Genomic DNA, 9,568 nt, shown 5'->3' on the forward strand with positions numbered 1-9,568 from the left:
TTATCGGTGCCTCGTCCTCTCTTCAGGAGATCCAGAATCTATTAATATGTAAATATTTTTTACATTTTAAAAGCCAATGAGAGTGAAAGACTCACCTAATGCAGACCAAATCTACCTACAGGTGCGAACAGAGTAATTTCACAGATCATGTTTGCAGGATCTGGGCGGGCACAGCATTTTTCCACATTTAGAAAAATAAATTTTTTTTTTAAAGTAAGTAAGTTTAAGTATTTCACTGTCAAACTCTGAATATAGCTCATTCTGTTCAAATATGAAACCTTTTTTTAATTTCAGGTTATATTCATTCATGCAATTTTGCAGTGTTTGAGACATAAACACAACAAAAGATCATTTTGATTTGACAAGTCAGGGTAAACAACATACAGTCCTGTGAAAAAGGAAGTTGTCAAAGCACTCTGTAACCATCATCATCATCATCATCATCGTGGTGCATTCCTGTGAAACACTAAATACTCCCTATGGGGTTGTAGAACCACTGTTAGCAGCAACAACCAATGTAATCACTTTCTGTATGACTTCATCAGTCTCTCACTTTGTTGTGGGTGAAATTTGTCTCATTCTTCTCCACAGTGCTGCTTCAGTTCATTGAGGTTTGTGGTATTCGTTTATACACAGCTCTCTTAACCACCTAGTCTGGGCCATTGCAACATCTTGATTATTATTTTTTTCAGCCATTCTCTTGTATATTTGCTGCTGTGCCTGGGATCATTGTCCTGTTGCGTGATTTAGTATCAGCCAAGCTTTAGCTGTTTGACTGATGGCCTCACATTTTACTTTGGCTTCAAGGTATCCAGGTGCTGTGGCTGCAAAACAAACCCAAATCATCACCTCTCTACATAGCGAAACATCTCCTCTTTGGTCTCGTCTGTCTAAAGGACATTTGGGATGAATTTGCTTGGATGTTCCTGGGAAGATCGTAGCATCATGTTAACACACATCTAAATGCTCCAGAGCAATAAAACTGCCAGAAATTCTGCATTTATGCTTACACTCGCTGAAGATAAATGAATCAAATGCATTTGATGAGCAGAACCTGGTTGTTACCTATCCCTTTTGCTTTGGAACCAGTAAGGGTGTACTTGTCCCCACAGCAGTAGTCGTCTTAGATACAGCTGTTTGTACAGCTGCAGCTCTTCTAAACCCAAAATAAAACAATTCTCCTCTCCAAATTTGTAATGCACCCACTTCATCAGGTCTTAAGGTAATAAGCAGGCATATCAAGCAAAATGCAATCACCATGAGGAGATGTAAATCTAGTGTTCTCTGGTAATTACACTGTTTCTTTTTAGTCTAGCACCTGGATTTGCCCGTTTCAATCCCAAACCCGACTGCCAGCTCTTGCACTGCTTCTGGTCATAACAGGAAGCTACTTTCAATTCCTCCACCTGTGACCATAAACTGGGAGTAACTGGTTCTAGGAAATAAATAGACCAATATTTAAAAGACACACTTCACCTCCATTTGCCCTTCTTCTGCCAGCAGAATGTAAACTCCCTAACAAACAGATGAGGGCAGCATTGCTTTTTACGCAAACAACTCGGTCTCTGTCCAGCATATCCTCTAAAGACTGCAGCAGCGCTCTTGGCCTCAAAATCACTATGATCAGGATTCAAAGCCATTGCTATCAAGTCTTTGAATATAACAAAAAAGGAACCCATGCTCGTATAAACCAAGAGTAACATCCTCATCCTCAGCTTCTTTCTCTAGTGACATTTTAGTAATCCTTCTCATCTGTTTATCTCTTTGTCCTTCACATCACTGCCATTCTATTAGGCTTTATATATGTCTTTTAAAGCTTAATGTGCATCCTCTGTTTATAGTAAAATGGCTTTTATAGAGATTACCACCTGCTGTAGACAGCTTGAGGTGCTGAGGATATATTTCTGGCTGCGCGCCAACGCCAACACTATTAGGCATATCTTCAGCAGATGGCCATGGCGGGCTATCAGCTCTAAATAGCTGGTATTCACGCACAGCCTGTAACTCTGCAGCAACACACTCTCACCACAGGTATCTCAGGGGAGGTTATGAATTAGCAGCCATTCTAAGGTCCGTCTGAAATCTGAGGTTTTGAATTCACTGCACCCTTTTCTGCAGCTGCACACTAACATCATTTCCCACCACAGAGCCTTTGTTGTTCTGACCCACAGCAATTTCGCCTTGGAGGATAATGGCGCTTGCTTGACTTGCATTATTTCTTTACCTGTGTTATTCATGCAGACTTCTCAATGCAAATAGGAGGGTATAGTGGTAAAGGGTGTATTTATGTCGCCATGTCTTCTCTGAGAGTCTGACTGGAGAAAAGAGAGGAAGGAAGATAGAAAACTTGGGAAAATATTTAATCAGTATTCTCCCAGTGATGAGCTGTGATTGGTGCAAATACACCTGCTGGGGCACCTTTTTGTTTTTAAACTTAACTTTAATTGCACCAAATGTATTTTTGGTATTTGGCTCAAAAGAACCTGCCATCGATAATATGTGAAGTATGGCTGTGGAGAAGCACACAAGGTCCCTCCGAACACTTTTCACTCATGGTCAAATAGTGCATCATGGCCAAAATCTAAGGTACTAAAGCACAATCATCACCAGAGCCAAAATCACAGCCTGCCTCAATCAGCCTTGGCAGCAATCAGCGAGGGTTAAGTGAAGCAGCTTCTGTAGTTATCTGACTTCAAAGTGAGCTTCTCAGAAGCACCACGCTGCTGAGGGCTCAGCTACTTTGTCTGTGGCTGCAGTTACCAGCTGCTTATTTCCTATTCACTTACTTCAGAACTGCATATTGGTTTAACAGACATCGGCACAGCGACGTAACTGGTGACACCTTGTGGTTTGTCAACTCCCTTTTTTGAGACCCAGATGGTGTTTTGGCCATCGCCTTTTTGGTTTTGAAGAATGAGACCTTACAAGCGAAGGGCGGGCCTCACTGAGAAAAAGGCACCGCACCCTCATATCTTCCTGAAACACAGAAGAAAAAAATGTTTTTATATTTCATTGTTAGATTATTTAAATATTGCCTTTTAAAGAAACATGCTACAGCGTCAATTGAAAAACAAATAGAATAGTTATCTATTTTTTTATCTTCTGTCCCTGGTAATGGACATCAGGTCCTGTTTTATTACAGAATAAAGTGATGTTATGGATATTTTTCTTTTTTCTGTGAATTTCTGGACATTTTTTAATTTTATTTTTATGAACATTAAAACATTTAGATGAAGAGAACACTCTCCATTCTCCACATCTAACACTCAACTAAACCTGGGTTGCTAGGTAATGGATGTATGACAGAGGGTGGAAGACAGGATTTTTCTCAGCACGGTGCAAGTGGAGTAATACTTAGAGGGCCAGACAGTGGAGCAGGAAGGTGAAAGCTTGGAGGAGGACATTTCCAGCTTTTAAGAAGCCTAAGCTGGGAGAAAATGATGTCACCTAAGTACATTATGGGTAAGCAGCATAGTGTAAACCAGGGTAATGAAGTGTTGGGATTTTGATTACTCAGCAGCCTGTGAAGGAAATCATCCGTCCATGGTGTCAGCAGAATGATGTGGCATGTTGCACTGTGCTTATGAGAGGACTCACCATCCGGAAGGGCTTGTTCCAACCTTATCAAAGACATCAAGTGCATTTGTTACTTTGATGGACTGCCTAATCTTAAAGAATCTGTCCTGACTTATAACCTGGAACTACTAAATTTGGATCATAGGTTATCTGAGTCATGCCGCGAACACTGATGTGCTCAAGGATGTTTTCTTAAACCTGGTTGCTTATTTCCTGTTTGATGTAATCAGAGGAGCAGCTGTCTCTGTGGTTTGTTGCCATGTTTCATGCAAAAAAGAAAACCCCAACCTCATTTAAATGTAATTGATAAAGACAGCAGATAATGCACTTTTAACATTATTAATTATAGAAATCAACAGAATAAAAGAAGAAATTACATTTTAAAGAAGTGTGTTTTTGTGTGTGTGTGTGTGTGTGAATTCAAGTGAAAAGGCTCCTTCTTCCCTTTCTAGAAATTGTATTGCCTAAAATCTTCAGAGCCCTGCATTAAAAAAAGAAAAATCTTATAACATGCCACCTAAAAAGCTGGTATATCCTCCTTTGTGCTTTCATCTTCCTGCTCTAATGTCTGTTCTTCCTCCACCACATCTGACAGCCACTGACCCTCCTTCCACAATTTTGAGTAAAATCCCTGCTATCTCATTGTGCCCTGTGCTTGCTCAAGTATGTACACGGATTGAAACTGTAAGGTAGTAAATCCTGCTGTCCACTACAAAGGAAACCGAATAAAAGTTTTGTTTAGCTACAGAACCATAATATCTGCAAAAAATAATCCTCATCATTTCGAAAAGAAAGTCCCTGTGCTCTGTTAGCCCAACTCACATAAATGTGGCAGCAATAGAAAAAGAAGGCACAAGATGTCCTCTTGAGAGCACAACAGGACTTTTTCATGTTTGTGGCTGTAATGTGACAAAATGTGGGAAAGTTCAAGGGGGCCGAATACTTTTGCAAGCCACTGTATATTGGTTAATCCAACGAGCACTGTCAAGCAAATCCTTTTTATGCAAACAGAAACTACGAATTTCAGTCAATCACAATCACTAAAGAGTAAGATATATTGTCAAACCTTCAGCACCACTTATTAAGATGAGTGACTGTTTGCATATATTTGAGCCTTTCTGTTTTGACCCTGTGTGCTTTAGAAAAAGTCCAAAATAAATTCAAACTTGTTCTCCCAGTTCTTATTAAAGATGTCTGCTGTACAGTCTTATATAAACAGGAAAAAACACAGTTCCAAAATGATCATGACATTCATGCCCACGACGGGCGTATGTAAACATCGTAATAGCAGCTTGTCACTGTCATCGTAGCTACGTCCTTATCTGGCCTTGCTTTGTCTTCAGTTATCATTCTAAATCTGACAATAATTTACAAATTGAACAAATTACTGGTTTATTAAATAAACCAATAAACGAGCATGTGAGGTCACAAGATCATAACTAATGCATTCATTTAGGATATAAATAAAAACAAATGGGTCATTTTCCCAGAGATTTCTTCTATTATCAAATAAGTCGCCTCCTATTGGCCATTCAAAGAAATTACCTTCCCTTTCCAGACCTGAAGACTTCCTGCAGCTTTCATATATATATATATTCTGTGATGACAGTAGAGCTCTGCTTCTCTCGGTGGATTAAAATTAATAAGACATTAGCTCTGGAATAATTCCACTGGATAACACACTTCGTTTCCGAATGGTTTGTGAAATGAGCTGTATCTGGTTGTTCTCATTTATCTCTGGAGCCACTCTTGGCACTTGCTTTACTGTCACATCTACAAGTTGGTCTGTCTGTGTCTGCCTTTTGTTGTTATTCAGAGATCCTCAATTATTAGGGTGGCTGTGGCTACAATAGCTTGCCATCACCAGTGTGTGAATGTGTGTGTGAATGTGTGTGTGAATGGGTGGGTGACTGGATGTGTAAAGCGCTTTGGGGTCCTTAGGGACTAATAAAGCGCTATACAAATACAGGCCATTTACCATATTTATTTATTTCAGTTTTAGTGCATGGGTGATTGACTTCTTTACCTTACTGATGAATGCAGCGACTAATCTTCTCTGAGTTCCCTTCAGTTATTGACTCAACCAGTGGAAGTGAATCTCTGGTATGACAGCAGCACAAGTAAGACACAAGGTGTGACAATAAATTGTCACCTCGTGTGACAGTACACTGATGTACAAAATTGGCTCGAATAATCAAAGTTAACATGAAGCAGGCCAGCGATTTAACTTGTTACAGTTTACCTATACACAGATTCCTGCAAAAGCTCAGAAAACAATGTGTAATCTTTGACTCTGGATGATAACTAAACATCTGTAGTGATGCAAAGCTGATGTCATCAATAACTTTGTCATGGAGACCAAAAATGAATAACATAAAATCTCAGTTAGAAACTGACAGCATTTGACAGACATGAGCAGTCAGGATGATCACGAAAAGGTGCTCGCTGTTGCATTAAAGGAGTGTAGCACTCATTATTTTTACACTTTAAGTGATAGGAAATGCTGATGCTTCCTGGAAATCGAAGTATGTAAGATGCTATTTACAGTCTTCAAAGTCAAAGATCCCCCACAAAGCTGGGGCAACTAGTAGAATCAACTATATCTTTTTTTTTCTCAAATCAAGACTTAAGAGAATGTGTAGAGGCTAAAGCGACTTCAGCGTACCTCCCTCCATTCTTGAATTCAGTTCAGCTGGCGACAACACAGACAGGCATCAAAATGGGGACATATTGGCCCTTTCTCCATCTGAAATGTTCACAAAAATGGTTTTCTTGACTCCCCTTTAGCTCAAAAGTCAGGCCAAATATGGCAGAATGAGTAACTGATGAAGGATAAATGATGGCATGAGATGAATGCACTCCAGGTCATATTGTGGACTTGCTTTATGCCCATCTGGCACATGCTGACATGAGCTAACCCTCTCAGCTGTGAGAGCAGATAAAAACCACACGAGTCTGCAGTTAAAATCATTGATGAGTGCTAATTCTGTTATTAACTGCCTTAAAAGCCTTGTGCTACTTTGGGATTAGTTAGGCATCTCTAATCTTTAATGCATTCCTGTCATATGCTTTTATCTCTTATAGCAATGTTTTAATTAATGTTTAATGTCTATGCGGCATTTTTTTTTTTTACAAGCTTTCATATTATTCTCTGTGCAGAATAAAACAAATGTTGTTTATTCACAGGTTGCTACGTGCGTTATCATGATCTTCACACCAGCTGACATGTTAACTTAAAGTACACTCCAGAGATGACCTGTCATACACTATTAAAATAACACGGTGTCTTTCTGCTGCTGGCTAGAACTGTGCTTCTAGAGGTAGAAAATCCATCTGCCCACCTGGAAAAAAAGCAACCTGTCAGGGCAGGAAATAAATCCCTCTGGCACAAGCATTGTGCCTCTTCCCCTAACGGTTCGCTCTTCTCCATCCAGCCTCTGTGGAGCAGTCAGTCTGCTTGCTTTTCTGTCTGAGGCGAGGCTTTGTTCTGGGTGACAGAGCTGGGTGTCAGAGATAGAGGATCTCGTTAGGGAGTCAGAGGGGGAGAGCGATGGTGGCACTCTTTGCAATCTCTGGAGTAGGGATGGTTCAGCAGGCAGGGATGAGGGGGTCTCAATATGTATGAGAGTGTGCAGGAGAGCCACACTGAGAGCAACAACTGCCCTTAGATGTCAGCATCCGAAATACCCATGTCACTGCAGGATCGACTCTCGGTGGCAGAATGACAAGTGCTTCTGCAAGACGATTTGGGAGGTCAGGATGTGTGTTTTTCCCCTCAGGTGACAAGATAGAGGACAGAGAGCTGTGTTTGGCTGCCCTTAACATGTCCACGAACACCTCCACGAAATGAAGAAAATCAGACTAAAACATATGCAGAAAATGAGCTTTACAGACCCCTCGACTTCATACGAATATTTTGCCTTTGTCTCTGTTGAGGTTTTAGTGGAGAGGTTTCACACAGGAGACAAGAAACAAATAATGACAGTTTTAAAACTATAACAACAACGACTCCCTGTTTATATTGTTCACTTATTTACATGCAAACTGCATAATGTACAGAAATCAGCTGCACTGTCATCATTATATTCAGCGTTCAACAATTCCAAATACAATATATGAGAAAATTTTACATGCATTGGTAGTGTTTTCTGGCTTTGCATTTCTTTTTCTGTCCCTGATGCTTTTTTCTTAATACAGCGAAGCGGGTTTCGTAGTTCAGCCACACTCATACATGACAATACCCATGCATTAAAACCATTTTGCACAATTTACAGTAAGGTTGCCTCTTTAAGGTGTTATTGCTCCACCCAGCCCTTTTCTTCTGTGTGGTTGTTGACTGTGCTGCAAATACTATAAACACTTCCTGCTATCATACTGCTGCTGATATGATCTTTCTGAATAAGCTGCCCCACAAACTGTGAGTTAACTGAGTGAACTTGCATGGTACCCGTACAGGGAATTGTAGATGATTAATTTTATAACTGAGGTGTAAATACAATATTGGTATATAAGAGTGTGTGTGCATCTTCCTCGTGACATTTTGCCTAAAGCGGCGCTCATGATTTATTCAGTTTGCATTCTCGTCTGCCTGTCCTGTTTCTTCCAATCACAAAGAATTTCAAAAAGATGCTCCCTCCATGAATGTCTGGACAAAATAGATAATGTGCTATGTTGCCGTGTAAATGCTGTACCATTTGTCTTCTGTCTTTGCATCTGACTGATGGTCTTGCTGGTATCTTTGATTGTGTTAAACACTGTCATATTTGTTTGCTCGTCAGTAACATATCCCCTTGGATAACAGTCATGCATTATGTACCAGCTTCATGTACCAGCATGTCAGGTCCTGCACCAGCTTGAAGAAATGAGCAGAGTCAATAGGTGAGTGAATGATCTGGCGAGAAAGACAGGGGACCAAAATAATTGGGTCTCCGTTGAGGGACAGCTATTACGATGGCCCTCCCTGAGGCAGTTCTTGCTATTTCACTTATTATTGCACTTCCACATTGGCCCGTGTTGTTCAGAGGCGTGGGTGAGCGAGCCACTAGTTCTGTCAAATGCACACAGTGATGACTCAGGAACCGTGAGCTGCTCATTATTTCCTTCACCCACCAAGAAATGACTGGCAGGTGACTTGTTTTGGTTACTTTGGTAATACACAGATGGGTACAAAATAAAATTAGAGCACCTTATAACCTGATTAAATATAAGACAATCCTACTGGATGACAACCTTTGATTTTGTGCGCTCGCCTGAAGGCGCCTGCCTTTAGCTGCTTTTCTAGATATTATAAGGATTTTCCAATGCAGGGTGATGATTTTGTGACAAGGGAAACTAAATCACACACTTGGTGGAGGTCTTTACACAGCTCAAGTAGGGATGGCTTTGTTTTTAAGGGTGGGTGTATCATTTGAAATCCATTAATAGTAACACCCAAGGAAAGCCCCCTGGTATCACCAACAAGTCAGTAATCAGATCTGTCACCGTGTTTCATGTATAGTCAGAGTTTGATCCAACTGTAAATAATGCCCTGAGGTGATTTGTGTAATATACAGTGTAGGGAGAAAAGAGGAGCTGCTCAGCCATAGAAAACTATCCCATGAAGCTCCCAGTATACAGTTATACAGAACCAGCAAACAAACTTTTACACACTATGCACCTCAGCAGTCCTTGACTCCCACTCTGACACTTATTTCTGGTTTCAAAATACTTCCACGTTGCATTAATACCAGTTACAGATGATTGTGGAACATCTAGAAGGCAAGACGTTTCGCAAACTGACCTGTTGCATCAGCAGCATCCTATTACAGCATCTCTCTCAAGTTTAGTAAGTTCTTTAAAATCACCCATTCTTTCATAAATGTTGGTAAAAGCAAACCGTATGACTGGCTGCACCACAAAGGTTAAGAGGTGCGGCCCAATATTTTGTCTGTGTATTGTTTGCTCTGCAGAAAACGAAATAAAGTAAATAAATCAACATATGGATAGTTGGCTC

This window comes from Mchenga conophoros, linkage group LG12 (genome assembly GCF_057382185.1).
Source record: "Mchenga conophoros isolate Kocher_MC1m ecotype Shallow Benthic linkage group LG12, M_conophoros_male_GT1.1, whole genome shotgun sequence".
NCBI lineage: Eukaryota > Metazoa > Chordata > Actinopteri > Cichliformes > Cichlidae > Mchenga > Mchenga conophoros.